Genomic DNA, 18,368 nt, shown 5'->3' with positions numbered 1-18,368 from the left:
TGAGGGCAGAGCCAGAGTGGTGTGCAGCAGTTTGTGTATTTAGCAATAGTGACTTATGTAGTGCTTTGCGGAGTACGCAAACAGGGAGTCAGAGGGGTACTGCAATGAACGAGAGGGATATGAGCCAAGTTAGTGAGAGTCACATCATGTTGAATCTAGGGCCTAGCTGTATTCCATGCCTTTTTTCGGGAGTAGGAGAAGTAGGCCCATTTTGAAGCTGAGGCTTTGTCCATTTTTTATTAGAAGATGCGCTGTGCAGACAGTGGCTAATTGTATCAAGCTGGATGTCGCTGATTTTACCGAAAATAAATGATCAAAAATGCAAAGTGTTAGAAAATGACTATGGATAAGTGATCGAAAAGGTGATATTTTCGAAATTAATGTAATGTAGAAAAAATGTATATATACTTATTTTTTTAATACATAAATAATCATTTGGGAAACAAGCTATATGCCATGCTATACAATGACACAGTTAAAAAATCCACAATAATGTGTTTCTATTATGCGCTGATAATTACCGTTAACAGAGCAATAACATTATGTGCAGTACCATAGTACCATTGTTTGCTAAACTCACATAATATTATATCAATTATTTTCCCCCATAAATAAATGTATAATAGCTCCCTTCATGTTAATTTCCCATGTTTTCGCCTCAGTGAATATGATCAATTATTTAATTAGAAGTGATGGAAGAATTATGTGTTTTCTTTCAGGCATTGGAAGCAACACACGTATTATTGTTGTCTCATCCCAATTGGTAAGGGAGTGTGCCACTCCCCTGCTCTCCTCCATGGCCAATATTAGGTAGTTGGTAATTGCTTGATTGTGCATTTCCCCCCAAACAGTGTTAGCTAGGAATTGTGTTGTTGGCACAGATTGCTGGAGGGTGCCAAATAGCATGATTTGTCCCTTAGCTGCTGGGATGGTCTATTAGATTGTAACTCACACTTGAATCCTTATTATCTCGTCCAATTTTCCCTTTTCTGTATTGTCCTCTTAATCCTGGAGTTTACATTCCATAACTAATAGGGAGAGAGTATAGTACATTAAAAGCTGAGGGTTCAGATGAACAGCCTGCGGAGTTAGTCAAAATGTTGTTAATTGGGGGGTTATTGTGATATAGCATGTAGAACAGGCGAGAAATAGAGGAGCACAGATCAGGTAAATATTCTAAAATGTTGTCTATTTCAAATAAATCGATTCGGTCAAATTGCATTCGGTATAATATATTGAAACAGCGCAAATCACAGGAGGTGGGAACAAAATGTTGGGTTAGAGCATAAAGATTCGGGCAGCAGCTGCGCAGGCAAAATCTATGAGAAGGAAGCAGGGTATCCAGAGTGCCAAGTGGTACAACTTGTTTCTGAAGCTATACTGCCCCCATCAAAAGCAGCCAGCCCATTTGAATTGCAGGCGACTGCACAAACAAAACAAATTACATAATCAAAATTCAGGCCCGAGGAGTGATGCTCCAATCATGTGGCTCATAGGCACCTGGGTTCCCAGGGAAACAAGAGAGGAGATGTAGTGTGTTCTTAGGTGGCAGTAGCAGCAGGTGATGCAAATAAGTTAACTGCAAGGTCGGGGAGCTATTTGTGCATGCCACAGTGTCTTGTAGAATGAGACAATTATTGTAGTATCGAGCAGGGGTAACCAAGTCATTCACACTCATTCCCTGGTTGGGACCTGTCAGAGGTATGTACATCACAAGATGGTCCACACTATCTTAACCAATAAGGAAAGTGTATTAATGCAAACAAGTACAAGAGTATAACACACCAATCAAATTAGAGTGGTGTACAACGATAACACATGATGTCATTTGTAAGGGGGTTGTCTTTAGATAAAGTGTGACCAATCGGGTAATGTACTATAGGGGATGTTTAGAATTGTTGTATAGGCATTGACCACTCAAGAATGTGGGATTATGTTGAGAAACGAATATGCTTAGCGTATATTAATTGTGGTTTCCGCTATAAAAGATGTAACCTGCAATAGACAAGATGAGTTCTTAGTTTCGTTTTAAGTTCCACAGGACTGATGGAAACTCTTGGCTGTAATTTCTTGTGATAAAACCTTTTTATTTCCTAGCAAAGGTGCACTGCTTATTTGACCAACGTGGGTTTGTTTCTTATCGACCAGATTTGGGTCCGTGCCTACACGTTGAAGGATGAAAGCTTCTTTTATGATCTCTGAGAAGCAGACTCTGACTGTCTTGCATTCATACTATTTTTTCTTTCATATATTTTAAAATATACTTCTACATAATTACTTTTATTGGGCTTGATTGTGGTGAAATCCCCAGACACAAAAGAACAAAGATGCCCTGATGGATGTAGTCAACCAGGCAGGCGGCTCATCCCTGTCGTGGGTTGTGCATATCAAGGGATTGGTAGGGGATTTGGGCCTTGGAGAGTATTAGGCTAATCCCAGTAGCATAACCAAGTCCAGCAAGCCAGTGAAAAAGGCTGCTGCATTGGCAAAGTATGGGCATGAGAACCAAGCCATGGCGGCTGGATCCTCATTGTTGTCACGCTGTTGCAGCATAAAAGTGAGTGAGTGTCATGAAAACGATTTAGATTATGTCTAGATCACTGTACTCCAAACTGAGGATGGGAATATCACTGATTGCTGGCCTCCACCATAGTCGGAAAGAAAATATATCTGCTTTGTGTCCAATATGTGGAAATGTGAATGACAACATGGTCCAATTCCTATTGATATGCCCAGCAACACTCCCAGTGAGGATATGATATTTTAAACATGCTTGGCCCGAGGCTGTTGGCAACTAATGAGGCCATGTCATCTTGTCTTGATTCGAGTAATGCTAGCTGCAAGTACTGTGAAGTGTGAGATCGAAGAAGATATAGATCCTCTGTCAACTATGCCAGGGCACTGCAATTTTATGATGAGGTTCATGAATGTTTTGGAAGCTGTAATTCCCAATTCTATGCACAATTTTTAACGTACAACTTTTATAAATTGTTGTTTTTGAGAGTTTTTCTAATCAAGAATCATGTCAAATTGAAATTGAATTGTTTAATGGATCTTTCATGACGTTATTGTCGAAATAAAGTGTTATGAAATGAAATGAAAAGAGCATTACTTGTAGGGTGTTGTTCATTGTTACCCAGTCATTCTTAGGGATTGTACTTTTTCTTATGCTGTCCTATATATCCACTAAGTTATGTATACTGCAGGAGGTGTTATTAGGACAATAACCCGCGTTTCAGTTGTTGCCCGAGGAGAAGCCTGTGATCCCAAGAGATAATGACCGCTGCGGAACTCTATAAGGCTAATAGCACATGGAGCTATGCAACTGAAAAGGAAAGACATTGTTCTGTGTGGGACACAACTACCACACACAAAAACCTTGTAATGTTAATTTCATGAACATGGAAGTAGTGCATATTAACTTGCGAACACATCTATTGTGTCAGGGCATTGTGTGACACTTCATGCGAATTTCCCAGTACTTTAACCACATGTGATAGTATAACACAGTTTAATATTTCTTGGTCCGCCATTTTCAGAAGGAGGAACGTCTGAATAATCCCAACCTGTCTTTGACCCTGTGGCAGCCGGCATCCCACAGATGCTTAACTCGATCCGATGTATAAATGTCCACGCAAGGTTGGTCAGCACTTCTATGGTACGGAAAACTGAAACATTGTTAAATGTGGAAAGAAATTGAAGGGCTTTATAGTGAGAATAATATTTAGAATGGGCAGTTGCAGATACGGGATCCATCCGGTCCGCCAAGGGCCGAATGCCATGTCTGTTTTCTGGGATGCTTTGCACCTCTATCTTCAGTAATGCTTGGATCTTAAACTAACCAAAGGCTGGACAGGGTCTGCAACACTTCTCATGCATTCCTATATACAACTTCAAAACCCGATCTGGAGTCCTGTGAAATGTGGATCAGTGACAGTTATTTTTACCTTTGTGTTTAAATTTGATGCAAATGTAACAGTATATGGCAAGGCCATTCATTATTGTGTATTCCTAGCGTAAGTCATCCTGTGTGTCTTTGTGTCGGACACACATATGCGCCTTGATGCAGTTTTGGGGATGTGTTTGGCTAAAGGGGTAGTACACTAGTTATGAGTAGAATCTGTGTTTCATGAAGAGGGGGGTGTTCCTTCTTTGGGTGCAATTTTTGGTGAAGAGGGCTGGTGGAATTGCAGTGAGTGTGCACTATTGAGAGCGCATTTGTTAACGCGTTACCTGCTGAGATTTCTAAGCTTTCTGAAATAACGGACGCTGTACCGTTGTGGGTAAGTATACACAGCTTTAATGCCCATTGGTTGCCCAACTCTCAGGGTTCATGAAAGAGGCAGGAAAGGTAGGTAAACAAAGACACAATGTACAGTCACAGACGCTGGATTCCCCAAACCCACGCAGCCAGTTCCCTTCAGTGAACTTACAACGGTCACCCTTGAAACCCAGGAGGACCCGCATTCCACACATCCACCTGAAGCTCTGACATCATCACAGAGCCTCCACATGCAAACCACATTACTACACTTTCTTTTTAAAATGGGGACATATTTGTATGTCCTCACGGCTGTCAGTTGCGTAGGTTGCCTGTCGGTATACTGCTATGGACAGTGCTTCCCTTGAAGTGGCCTGACATGTGCTGTCCTGTTTTGTGTCACTCATTTTTCAATTCCCTGCAGATCCAATGCACTGAGGTGGTTGCCATTCTGGTCTTCCTTAAAGAGACTGTTCAGGGAATTGCTGCTTATTGGGATTTTCATCAAAGACTCTAGCCCCAGCAAAGTGTTTCCCTTTAAAGAGACTGCCCAGAGAACGTTTGGTGGGTGGGGGTCGAGGGATGCTGCCTGTCTGTGCTGCATGTGCATGTATGCAGGCTTTCGTCTGCACTCCATCTGTTTGCGGTCCTTATTTCTGCACCATCTCATGTTAAAACTGGATGTAAGGCAAGATAGCAAGGATTCTGGGGGAGCTTCAAACAGGCTCACCCACACTGGAAGCGCGTGGGTTCCTCATACAAATGAGGGTGCACATATTGGCCAAACCACATCTGAAGGTTAAGACGCGAGCTCCAAGGAATATACATTGGCGCACTGTGGAGAAGTAATATTTCAGCAAAGGACACACAAAGCTTGTAGTGCTTAGTTTCAGTGGGGCATCAAAATCAGTAAGAAGTAAGAGTTTCAACCGGTTCTATTTTTAGTACATTGATGATTATTTTTAAATTGGTTGTGATATGTTGCTTATTTACATTGAATTGATTGGCTGTGTGTTTATTGGATTATTCATGTTCATGTTTATTTGTGTAAAAATAAAAATTGTAAAACTTCAAAACGCAAAAAAAAAAAAAAAATCAGTAAGAAGAAGGCCAGAATACAGATCCAGCCAACTGCATCACCAGATCCCAGGAGATCCTGCACTGTTTGATTGAGGAGAAAGATAACCAGGAGTGCGGAAGTGCAACATAGTATTGAATGGGATGCTGGAAGGCCAGCTCCAGGTCCAAGGTACTTCATATCGTCCTGCAAGATTTCTTTTGATTCTGAGTTCCAGGTTCAGAATCCCAGATGTAAGGGGAAGGGCTGCCGCTCCTTGCAGAATATCAGGTGACCCAGAGTTAATGTCTGAGCTTCCCACATGTTCTTCCCATGAAACCTGGATCAATCTTTTCAGAGACGTGTGGCCAGACCACCTTTCATGGAAGGAAGTTGTCCCAGTGTTGCCTTGTGATGCGGATCCTGGCTTATGGATCGGACAATATTGCTAGAGTGCCAGGACCAATTACTTGGGGGATTGTGGAACGCAAGCTTCTGTGTAATGCTGAGCAGATTAAACAGTACCCCCTGCTTCGCTTGGAGCCTGTTTACTCACACAATTGCAATAGCGTCTGGGAGTTAGCTCAAAGACAGTGACAATTTCCCTCTTGGTGCGAGAAGACTTGAGTGGCTGGAACAGCAGATCTAAGCTGCCTCTGACTGGTGCTACCCTCTCTAAACCTGCCTCAATGTAAGGGACCATGTCACAGCCAAAGAAATCTGTATGTTTCGACAAATTAGTCCCACACCTACTATATCTCAGATACTTTCGAATTCCCATCAGCTGAGAAAACAAACTGCTTGACCAGCAATCAATGTATTTATTTATTCACTGTTCATTTATATTGATTGAATGCAAAACTGCACCCATAAAGTCGCATCAATGAAACGAAAAGAAATCAACATCAAATATTTTTTAAAAGTCAGCTAATGATGTGATTTGTAACACAACTCGGTTTTAATTAATTACATTCACAACTTTGCAGCAAAGTATGATATTATACACCTTGATTGTTTTAAATGAACACGTGAACATCTAAAGAAGAGAGTGTACCCTTACTGATGATGATTGAAACCACAAAGATTTCAGGCGGACAGATGCTAGAGTTTTAGAGCTGTCCACTAATAAAATGTTAAGAAAAAGGTTGCGTTTCATTGTTTTGGAAATCCTGTGAATGAATCTGCCACTATGAGCAATTACCAACCACTGTGGGAGTGCACTGGGTGCTTCTTAAGCATATATTTATCATGTTTTGCAAAAGGTAACAGGTAGAAAAACAAAAGATCAACATACAATTGTGAAAGAGGTGCAATCACATGTTTGGGGTTATAGGTCAAAGGTTTGAATCAAAAGGTTTGAAATACAATAGGTTTGAATCAAAAGGACCGAAAACAAAAGGCTCGAAATTTGTATTTTTTTATTTTTAATTTTTTTTGTTGAGGGGGGGTACCCCCAACCCCTGTTTTTGTGGTAAAAACCACTTTTTTACCTATATGGAAACCCCAAAAAATATATATAATTTAAAAAAAAATGTGAACCTTTTGTTTTCGATCCTATTGACTCTCACCTTTTTCATTCAAACCTTTTGTATTCGATCCTTTAACTGGACACCGATTTTAGGAACAAGTAGCATAATAAGAATAAACATATTACAGGTAAATTATATACAGTTTGCAATGGTGTTCTAAATATAGGGAGTGAAAAACACAATTAGCAGAAGAACAATCCTTGTTAGTTAAGTCACTATCAATCCAGTTTTTTGGGGCTCAAGTGCATGTTTAAGAATTAATTAAGTCCATTGCACTGCTGCGCCCAAGGTGAAAACTAAGTTGTCCTTAGGAAAGCAATGTATTTTCAAGAAACAATAAATGTTGCAGGGTCATAGAATACAAGATATATTTTCCTTAAATTAAAAAGTGAACAGAACCCGACTGGACAGCAATACAAATGCGGTCATAGTACCATACAAAGGTGCACGCGCAGTCACACATCAGTGGTGAACAATCGCTGTATGCAAATCTTCGTTTACATCAAAATCCGTGACATATCCGCAAAGGCCTTGGTAAAATGAGGTGTCTTCAACCAGCATTTGCACACCTGTGATTTGTGCTTAGGCAGGCACATACGTTTTGCAATTATTGCGTACACCACCACAAACGTAATTGTTTCTTAGGGTGTCAGGCACTCGTACAGGAAGGAATACGCAGAGCAAGAATCAGAAAGGAAGGCCAGAAGAAAGGTGACTTAATCGCAAGGCAGTACATTTTCAGTACCTTTCGAAAGTCCACCGTTTACTTATGCCACAGATTTCCAATTCAAAAGTTGTGGACCGTGAACCTTCCATCGCCTGTCTTTTTAATCTGGAAGGAGGTACAATCAGAGGGATGTATTGAGCGATTTACAAGAAGGGTGCTGTCCATGCCTGCTCTTAAGAGCAAGGCAGAGGCTCTGGAAAGCCGCTGGACATCTCACCATTGGCCACTGAAGAGAGTGGACTAACAGAGTGACGGAGGACCTGATAAACAAAGCATATTTCAATGGGTTCAGAGGTATGGATAGCAAAGGGTCGGTATGGTTGAGCAGGCATTCCATAAAGGGATAATAGTACTGCCTACGCAGCTAAGGAAAGAGACTTGCATGGGCCCCAGATTAGATTAAAGGGTTTCATGCCCTCCAATAAACCAGCACACCTGATTTGTAAAGGTTTACTATGTGCAGTGTTAGAATGTTTGAAATGTGTACTGTAAAAACATTGTTATGTTATCAAATGTATTATATTATTGTTGAAAAGTTGATATATCAGCTAATTCATTTTTTTTTTTTTTTAAATGTTAAGAATGCATGCATCTAATGACCCATGTCCCCTTACTGACCTTCTCCAATGTAGACTAATGTTGCAAAAGAGAACTTCAGAATTAATCCAACAATGCTTGGCTGTCTTCCCAACAGCAAGCGTCTTCCATGCTCTTGCTCTGCTCGGGTAACTGAGCACAGCTAAATCGTCCATAGAAGTGGAAAGGAGTGCAGAGCCACTCCTTTCTTCATGGCCAGCCCCAGACAAGTAGTCCTGATAGATGGATTCCTGCTAAGCCCTGTGTGAGTGTAAAAGGCAAAACAATCCTTCCGATCCCTATCTAGAAAATGACCATAAAGAACTGTACGAATGTTAATGTTAATTATTTCTTAGATAAGGCGCACCTCGCCCGCAGGCCTCAGTGCGCAGCAAGTAACAGAGCTCAGTAGAGAGCAGCAAAGGCTAGACCAGGGGTGGATAGGCACGAGTCATAAGAATTCAAAATAAATGTTTTAAAAGATTTCTTAAAATATTCCCTGCTGATTTCTGTGACACAGTTATGAAGACGTCAAATAATAAACGCTTTGTGGGGTTCACTTGTCGCCTTCTTTACAGATAAGCATTCATTCCACTCCTCGAGGGAGAAGAGGATTTCTGCAAACTCTTGCTGATCAGTCACCTTATGGGAAATGTGGAGGTCGCTCCATAACCCCATTGTTTAAGTTATTTAGCTGAAAGAGTTTGTGAAGGAGGGTCCCCCCTCACACTCCTACCCAACAGACCCCCAAAAATGACCCAATATGCTCTATAGAGAAGTAAGCTTTAGCATAGTTGCCAAAATGGCCCACTCCAATAAGTAGGTGCTTATCCAGTCCTATTTGCTTTTTTCGTTGCATTCTTATAGTCTGAGTTTTTTATGGGAAAGGTGGAAATGCAAGTCCCAGAATGCAAAGAAAAAGAACATGACTGTATAAGTACCTACAGATTGGAATGGGTCATGTTGGCAATTATGCTTTGGTGTGGCTGGGCACTGCTAGGCAATAATGGGGATTATAGTATGGAGTACGTGGGTGCTGCCTGCATTGTGTGCCAAGCATGGTATGTCTGCTCCATTGGTAGCTAGAGGAAAAGGCTCTGTGCCCAGATTTTTTTTTTTTTCGGCATTAGCCATGGCAAGATTATGACATCTGGTCCTGCCATTGGCCAGCACACGCAACATTTGGAGCCCGCCACCTGCCACTGATTGTACAATTGTTCAGGTATCTATAAAACAGTGTGATACTGTTGCAAACATCCGAACATACACATTTTTTTTTAAAACTCACGTTTTTCAACAACACATATTTTGGTCTAGGACTTAGACCTAGTTCTAACCAATGCTAGGGCCATCCATGATACAGGGAGGAAATGTAAGCCTTTACTGGACCACTAAAAACAGCTGGGAATCACACTTGGGTTCACACCATATCCCTCGGCACCTGTGCCTGGTCCACACAGTCGGCAGTCAAGACTCATTGATTTCCGGTATCAAATGTGCACACGCGGCTCTTTAATTCCTTTGGTCTTGCACTAAATCTAGGCATTGGTTCAGTCGTGAAAGGGGTCAAAGCAGAGCCAAGTGGCAAGGAAGAGCTAGTGGCATGCCGAAGACGCGGGCGATTAACAGAGTGGCGATGGGTATACCGTGTGACTGCAGACTCATCTGCCTACTCGCTTTATCAACAACACTCAGACTCTGAAAGCGAGTGATGAAGATATCTCAATGCTTTCTTCAGTTTTCTTGACGCGCCCCATGTGGAGGCCTGGGGCATCAACGATTAAACAATATGATATACATAAAATATAGCTTCACGCCATATATTAAATTCTGTATTCCTGAACACTAGGCACCAATCTCAGTGTTGATGAGTGTCTAGTTTTTGTGGTTTTCAATTGATTTGTTGGCAGTGGGTGTTGCTCCCATATGCCTACCACCACAGTCGGACTGGGCCATAAAATTGTCTCGGGCACCAATAAAAAGTGGTCCACAGTTGCAAATGGCTATTCATTCCTTGTGTGACACTGTTTGAATAGTACCCAAGGGGGAGCTTTTGTGATCAAATGTGATGCAAATTGTGCATTTTTTAAATATGTATTCAGCAACACTGGCCAACGCTACTAGCCGCATAGTGAAGTAACTCCTCAAACTGGCCCACTTTGGCCAAAAATGTGGGCCACTTTGACCAAACAAACTGCCCCACACCACCATTTTGTGTTTTTGGTTCGACCATGGGAGATACTTGGAGCTACTGGTAAAATCAATGTTCTGAAGCTCGAGCCGATCATCCCATATATCGTGTTTGTTGAATTGAATTGCGCAGCTGCTCCAAATCTCTCCTTCCAAGGACACAGTTTGCCACAGAGTGAACAGTGCAATCGGGAGTTTTAGACGGTTCTGAACCAGCTCACCGTGCCGCGTGCCCCCCTTATAGAAGATGAACGACTCCTTCCAAACAGTGACCGTGCACCTCTAGATCTAGTGGCGCATGACCGTGCAAGGCACACATTTCAAGGACCCCTTATTGTTATTTAATCTGACCAGTGGCCTGGCCCTGACATACGTAATGGCCCGCATTACGCGGCCCTCATCCGTGCGTCGCCTCAGTTCATTTGACAAATCACCAGCAGCGGAGCACAGGTGCATATTGGAGGCTTCTGAATGCAGAGCATTTCTCAGTCGCTGGCTTCTGCATGCAGAATAAATCCACTGAGGTTGCTCGCCGTTTCGACATTATTTAGATGGAAATCGAATCATGCCCTTGCAATTATACCCCGGATTGCTCTGCGTAACCTGCACTTAAGCTCTTTGGTTCCGCTCGTCCTCTATGGAGTACAGCCTTGCGCATTTGGAGATATTAACTAGTGAAAAGTTGCAATATATTGCTATGGTATAGCTAAAACGGTTACTTACTGCAGGGGGGGGGGCTAGTGAGGGTCAGAAACCCCTCACACAAGCAGCAATGAAAAGCCAACTCAGATCAAATAGGAATAAGCTGGTGATCTGAGGTTTCCCCCAGACGATGCCTTGTGTAAAGACAATGAAAAGTCAAGACATGGCATATAAAGACAAGTAATTGGCATGAACCATTCATCCTCCTGCCAAGCCACAGTAGCAATGCCAAATTCTCGATGGCCAGAAACTGCGTCCAATGGGAGTCAGATCTCGGTTTTGCCCAGATTCTGTCTGGCGTAGGTTTGTATTTTTTGGAGTGTTTGACAGAGCCATTGAAAATAGGCCCTGAACATGTTTTTGTTGTATATATTGTATTTGCTAAAGGACGCCGTGCCCCCAATTCAAAGCAATCCATTTTTACGAACAACAAAAACGACGGGGTGTTCTAATGACTTATTTACCCCAAGGCAAAATACATTACCAGTCTGCTCCTCGAAGAGTGGAGTTGTCATGGGGAGAGGGTGACAGCGGAGACTCGGCTCCCAGTGCATCGCACCTGGCTCAGTGAATACAATCGTATTTCTTTTTTTTTTTTTTTTGCAATTCCCTGTTTGGATGGAACCTGGCAAGTGGTCGTTATGAAAGAACTTTGCACCCGCCGTAGCGTGCTCTGCTGCTGTCACAAAGGTACAAGCGTCCCATGATCTCGGGAGGATAGCTCAGGGGGCAACGCACTCGCTTTGGGATGCAGAGCAACACAGGTTCGATTCTCGGCTCCATGCTTAGAAACCTCTGGGTATTAGGCGCGTTATAATTTTAATTAAAAAAATAACTGTGCATCTATAACCAAGCTGGCATTGCTGCACATGTTCCCAGTGAACCGACTTTAAAAAGAGGAAACATCAATGGAAACTAGGGTTTTCTACCGAAAAAGTTTCAGAATCAGGAGGGACCAAGACACTGATCGGCACAGGCCTGGTCTTGCAAGGGAGGCATTTGGCCTCTAAATGGGCACTGGACAAGATAACAAGGGCGACTCAATGGAGGGATGGCAGGATGATAGGTATATCGAAGCAGAGGCAAGATTTGGCCAAAGTGAAGCGTTCTGGGATGAAGGGAGGAGGGGTCACATTCGAGCAGCTTGAGGCTGGGGTGAGAGGGGTGGCCTAACCGGGCCAGGCTGGGTACTTATTACTGTACAGCTAATGATTAGAAGTATCTGCAATGTTTTGTGTTTCTGACATTTTCTTTGGTTATCTTTTGTTATTGAAATATAAAGTTATAAAAAAATAACACAAAGTTTCAGAATCGTGCATTTTGAGCACACAAGAATTTTCATGACAAGCAGAAAACAGCGCAACTTGTAGGTCAGTTCAGGGACTGGTTAGGGGAATGCGGTCATCCTGTCTCTAGGAAAGGCTTTTGAAATCCTTCTATTCAACATTGAAATGCCAGAAAGTTAAGAACACGTCTACTTTCTGCCTTGGCGAAGCAAGGTTGAACCTGAACCCACAAGCTCGCCTTGCTTCCTGCTGAAAAGGGGGAGCCTGCTGAGGATCAGGGATCACCTCCACAAGCTGATGTATCAACCATGCGGTTCAGAAGTTACCACCAACACATGCTCGCCCAGCATGCTCCTCCAAGAGGTGCGCGCGCGCCCTGCCACTCTAACATGGCTCCTCAGATGTCAATTCAGTTTCCCGGACTTCCCAGGGTGAGTGGATTATCATAACGCGAGCAAGTGAATATCAAAGATGCTTCCTCCGCCGGAGACCGCGCGGGCGGCGCGTCGGCAGCCTATGGGGCCATGAATACACAACCTGCTATTCTCTTTTATTCTACATCCGTCTTTGTAGGCCTGAGCCAATCTTTTTTGTGTGGATTTCGCCCCCAATTCACGTACATACGTCACCACTACCCTGCATGCAAATCCAGGACAGTAACATGCAGAGGCCTGATCATCATCATGGGGTGAACATGGAATTCCTGAAACATCTAAGTCTACTGCCTATTGCTCTGTCAGTGTTTCTGATGGAGGCTGCATGGGCCATAATACAGCAACTGTGAACAGGTGCAACGTGCATGTTTGCATAGTACTAGGGCGAAAAACTGCAATAGTGCAAAACAAATACATATTATTTCAATGCATGTTTACACTAGGGCAAAGTTTACCCTAATGCAAATACAATCTGACTGAGCCGTAACTTTGCCCTCGTGCACAAACGTATTGAAACAATACATGTTAGCACTACGGCAGTTTCTGCCCTCCTGCTTATAAACTGCACAAATGCAGTTGGGCCCTAGGTCTGCAATAGATGCAAATACATACATGGAAATTAAATGTGGAATGAGGTCACACATAATGGCTTCCGTGAGAAGCATTGCTTATAAGTTGCCTGCTAAGATTCTCTAACGTTCCAGCCTACAGCACATTGTCTGGGGCAATGGCAGAGGAAAGAGGACTGTGACTCTTTCCAGCAATGATGACTAGTGCTTCAACGCGTCCACCCTGCGTCGCCGCCTTCTTATGAGTGTCACTGCCTCCCACTCGAACTCCTGGGTCCAGACCATCAAACATTGCACCAGTGCTAACATTTCAACAAATGCTTAGCTAACATGAAATATAGCAAACAGGGTTTTCTCACGATCCGTAGCATCAAAACAGGTTTGCCCTACTTCAGAAATGGATCGGACTGTTTTTTGTTTTTGTTTTTACCTTTTGCTATATTATGCAAACAAAAATATGTTTACAACATGTATGTCCATGTTGTGTGGCACACATAGTAAATAAAACAGGCTGCTTCACGTGTGCCCCCAGTAAAAGCGTGTTTAGATAATACGGATTGGTGCTTATCCTGAGGCTCCATTTAGTATTATCTAAGCAGCAACACTGGTGCTAAATTCACTTATTTATTTATTTAGTAATGTGCATAGCACACCTAACCTGGAGGCTTCTAGGCGCTGTTCTTGCATAAGGAAACAGCACAACTTACAGAGGTGCATAACTTGCAAAGGGCAAAGTTGTGATTATCTGCCCCATGGCTGCAGGGCAGCTCCCTGGAGGTGTGCCCATAGCGGTGTGTGATCTGGGAATGGACAGCAGCTTGCCCCTAAGGTCGCAGATCTGGGCACGTGGTGTGCTTGTCGTCGGCATGGGGGGGGTTCTTCTGCAGGGAGCAGCGACAGCCTACAGCAGGCTCGGGGCTCACACGGCGGGCGTTTGCTGTATGATGGCAACTCCTTTTGGAGACAGAGGAGCAGGCCCAGGGGTGTTGCTAGGTCTGGAAAAGACCCGGGGCTACGCTAATGTCAGAACTGTCAGGACTGGGGGCTAGCTAGCCTTTTGGTTGTAGCTCCCGAGATTCTATCTGGCTATAGCCCCCTCAGCCATCCCCTAGCAACGCCTCTGAGCAGGCCTGTGACATGCACTGCTGTTTCTGCCAGTCAGAGGGCAAATGCCATTATTGCTGCATGCAGCGGCTCAGAGACAAAGTTCAGGGCGAGGCGCTTTCTCCAGTGCGTTTCGTTGTCACACCTCACAAACCCTCTCACACTCTCTCAATCTTTCTCTCTTTCTGCCTCGCACACTCTCCCCATCTTCCGTTCTCTCTGACACACACTATTTATTTCCTTGTTCTATTACTGTCTCTCTGTATCTGCCTTTCTCTCTTTTCTCTGCCTATGTCGTTCATGTTTGCCTCCCATTTCAAACTTCTATCTCTCTGTTTCTCCATCTCGTTCCCTCGCCCTCCGTTTATCCCCTGAGCTATCCGTATTTCTCTGTCTTTCTCTGCCTCTCTTTCTGTCTCTGTCTCGTTCAGCTCTCTCGCCAGCCTTCTCTCTCCCTCTCTCGATTTCACACGTGTTCTATCCCTGACTCTCTTTGACTTTCTGCTTCCCTCTTCGTGTCTCTCTGACTCTCGTGCACGTCTACCCCTCAACTCTTTCCTTCTCTCGATGTCTCTCCTTTTCTAGTCCTCTGTTGAACACTACCTCTTCCGTTATGTCCCCCCATCTCCTTTGTTTCGCCCCGTCGCTCTTTCTCTCTCTTTCTGAAACGCTGCTCGTGCTCTCTCAAGCTTTACTTGTCTCTGTTATTGTGAGGCTTATCCCGCTCTCCTACGCTAAGCTCTTTCCCCTTAACGCATTCCCACCTGAGCAAGTCCTCCCCCAAATCCTAGTGGTTTCGGCCATGACTGGAGTCTCGTGCACCAGAAAATGGCTTTAATGTTTAAAAGCACCTGCGGTTCCTTTCTCAAGCCCGTGCCCTTACAGCGCTCCCCACGTGCTGTCCATCGCCTTGTTATATGCAGAAGTGTATGTTTCTGCGTCAGTTGCCGGGGTTCGCGTGCGATGTGACTCACCACAGCATGACCCTCGTCGTGTGCAAAAGAGATATCTATTTTACACTTGGGTCCTGGTAGGGATGACCAGAAGCCGTTACTAAAACAAGCCCTGGACCATAACAACTTTCTGGAACAGTGCTAGGTGGGGGAAAATGCGGCGTGTTCGCCTATATTGCCGGCCATCTCCCTACTGGGGTCACAGAATGACAAGCAAAGGGCGGGTGTGAGCCCCACTGCTTCAACGTTCTGACGTGGCGTTCTTGTGTTCTGAGGGTGCGTGTGGAGGCGGGGGAGGGGAAGGGGAGCGGGGGAGGGGGGCTGCATCCACAGTGCCCGGAACGACACAGACAGAAACGAGCTTGTCCAACCTGAAGCCCCGTCCATAACCAAGATGTATTATTCCAAGCGGTCTCCGCCAGGGCGCATTGCTATGCACGGAACAGTGCCATTTCCATAAGTATTGATTTCCCTTACAAATGGCATTCATTACTCCTCGCTCGAAACTTTTATGGTTCAAGAAATATGAAATTGCACCAATTGAAGTTTCCGCCGTAAAACAAGCCCCGCTCGCCGAGTAATTGCATTTCGCAGATTGCGAAGGGTTGCGGCGGGTCAGCGTTCTGCTGGGGCTTGCGTCCGCGGCGCGTCGCTTTCATCTCAAGCGCTTTGAAGCGCATTACGAGCCGCTCGGACGCATCCCCGAGCTGCTGCTGGACGTGTAAGAGGGCGAGGCTGGGGTTGGCATAAGTAGCTCATCACACGGGGGTCACCGAGGACATGTAGATGCTGTTAACTAAATGTAACCAGACATGGATGTGCTTTAACCATTAAGCACCAGGCGATGGCATTTACCGGCAAACACATCAGTGCATGGTCAATGCAAGCCCTGCACGCGCTGACTGGAAACAGGGACCAATGTCCGGTCAACGGTGAGTGGAAAGCGGGCAGTGCTGGAAACGCGCCAGTTATGCCCAATACCTGTGACAAGCTCCTACTACGCCATGCAGTACCTCGCACCCTGAGGCAGCCAGAGGGGGGGTCCTGCAAAAACTCTTCCCCCTGCCCCCCCCCCACACACACAAACCCTCTACCTTCTCACATGGCACGTGCAGCACTGAGGTTATTTTATATTAAACGTCACTACACAGGTGCACCCTTGTCCCACCAGTGGTTAAATGCTGTGACTGACAAACTCGTAAATGCCCACACGGCAGTGGGCAAACGGCACACGAGGAGGAAACACAAAAAAAATAAATAAATAACAAGTCGCAAGAAAACACTATTTCGGAGTGAGAAACATTCCGCCAGCCACTCAAAGCTCAGATGCGGCTTTCCCAGGACCAAGGCACACATATGCCCCTGAAAGGTCCACACAAAGCAGAAGATGATAACAGCAGCAGAGAAAGCACAGTTCCCATTGTTCCTGTCAAACAGTGCCATGCATGCCCAAAATAGAAGCACCTGCTGCGTGCCCACCGGGCGTGCACGGGGCACCTTCTAACCCAGCACAGAAAAAAAAAAACACCAAAAGTACCAGAGAGCCGCCGCGCTCCCCGCGGCTATTTTAAGATGTCAGCGTGATAACGTGCACCAGAACAAGCCACTTACCGTGTCCTAAAGGCGCGGAGGAGCGTGCATTTGGCTGGGCTCAGTGACACCTTGGCGGCCGCCTGCGCTGTCCCTCTGCCGGCTCCCAGCACCGCCGCGGAATCTATGCGCGTCTAACTGGCGCTCGCTCGCCCCACATCACTTTTAACACTGGCAGGCAGGCAGGCAAAGCCAAGGGGACTCTCTATCTGATTGGTTTCCATTCAGTGCGCCTGATTAATAGGAAAACGTCCCTCAGCCTGAGAGATGTGTGCTGCTGATGGAGCCGCGGTGCTCGGCCGAGGAGGCTTAGATGGAGAGTGAAGGCTTTACTGTGCCGTATACACACAAGCGCGCGCGCTCGCTCTCTCTCGCTCGCAGGCAGTGCCGCTTGCAGTGGGAGGGCACCGAGAGGAGGGCGCTCCACCAGAATGACAAGGATCTCTGTGTCTGGAGTAGTGGCTAATGAGACCTTTCGAATCCATCTCCAGTGCACATGTGCACAACTTGCACAGCGCCAGGACTGCCGACGAATTGCGGGCGTGCGCGCAAATCCGGCAGCACAGCAGCCTGTCAATCAAAACTCGGTTTGTATGTTTCCGATTAAAGCATTTCAATTAACATTTACGTTACGTGAACACAATGACGGCAGGGTGTAAGTGCCTTTGGAGGCTTTTATAAATGGATTGGCTAAAATTCAAAACTTCTGTTCACTTGTCTACATTATTATCATATTGGTGTCTGGAGTAATAAAGATGTAAGCAGACCTTTTCATTTCGGACAGTGGGAATCCTATTCGTGATGTGGCTTCTCCTGTCTCCTTGCCTCGAGTCACTTGGCAAGGAGAAGGGCGGCTTTAGGGGAAGCAGGCCTGGAGAGTTCCATGTTAAGGGCCAACCCTATAGCTCTAGATCGTCGTCTTAATACCCATTTTTCTGAAACCAGCAGGGCAGGCTTTTCCATCTGGGAATGCAGCAACAATGGATTCCCATGCTGTCCTAACCAGGTGGAAACTACGCTGCAATGTTTATGAGGTGATAATCTGGGCATTTGTCCATTTATTTATGCCGAATTGCATTACCCATGCTCATTTGCCTTTATCCCCACTTTTTCTCCCGCCAGTAAGGGGCAGAATGAGACATGTTTTCCTTTTGGCATAAAAAGGGCTGCAGATTTATTTTCACACAAAATAACACAGCAAACAAATAGTGAAAATAGATCTGAAGGTGTGATGACTGCTCCGTGTCCAAAACCTGCTTCCCCCTTTTTCCCAAAGTCCATAATAGGCACAACTCCCGCAAACCCTTCGTGCCTGAGACCCACCTGCCCCTGTAGGTGTTCGTGGGCAGAGGGAGTGCCATTTGTTGGGGGAAGCTGAGCCCTCGTTGCT

General features: G+C 45.0%; 1 protein-coding gene across 1 annotated transcript in view; it reads right to left on the bottom strand.

Annotated features, from left to right (window-relative positions):
- The window catches only part of LOC138481513 (cadherin-9-like), a 1,092,027-nt gene extending 1,074,604 nt beyond the window's left edge, over positions 1-17,423 (bottom strand). The window contains exon 1 of the mRNA XM_069613698.1: positions 17,000-17,423. The gene's annotated coding sequence lies outside the window, so the exon portion shown is untranslated. The remainder of the gene's footprint in view (positions 1-16,999) is intronic.
- Positions 17,424-18,368: the final 945 nt, after the last annotated feature.

Source organism: Ambystoma mexicanum, chromosome 5p (assembly GCF_040938575.1).
Source record: "Ambystoma mexicanum isolate Mex_15411 chromosome 5p, UKY_AmexF1_1, whole genome shotgun sequence".
Classification (NCBI taxonomy): Eukaryota; Metazoa; Chordata; class Amphibia; order Caudata; family Ambystomatidae; genus Ambystoma; species Ambystoma mexicanum.
The sequence above is the reverse complement of the archived record's forward strand: the minus strand, read 5'-3'. Positions and strand labels throughout refer to the sequence as shown.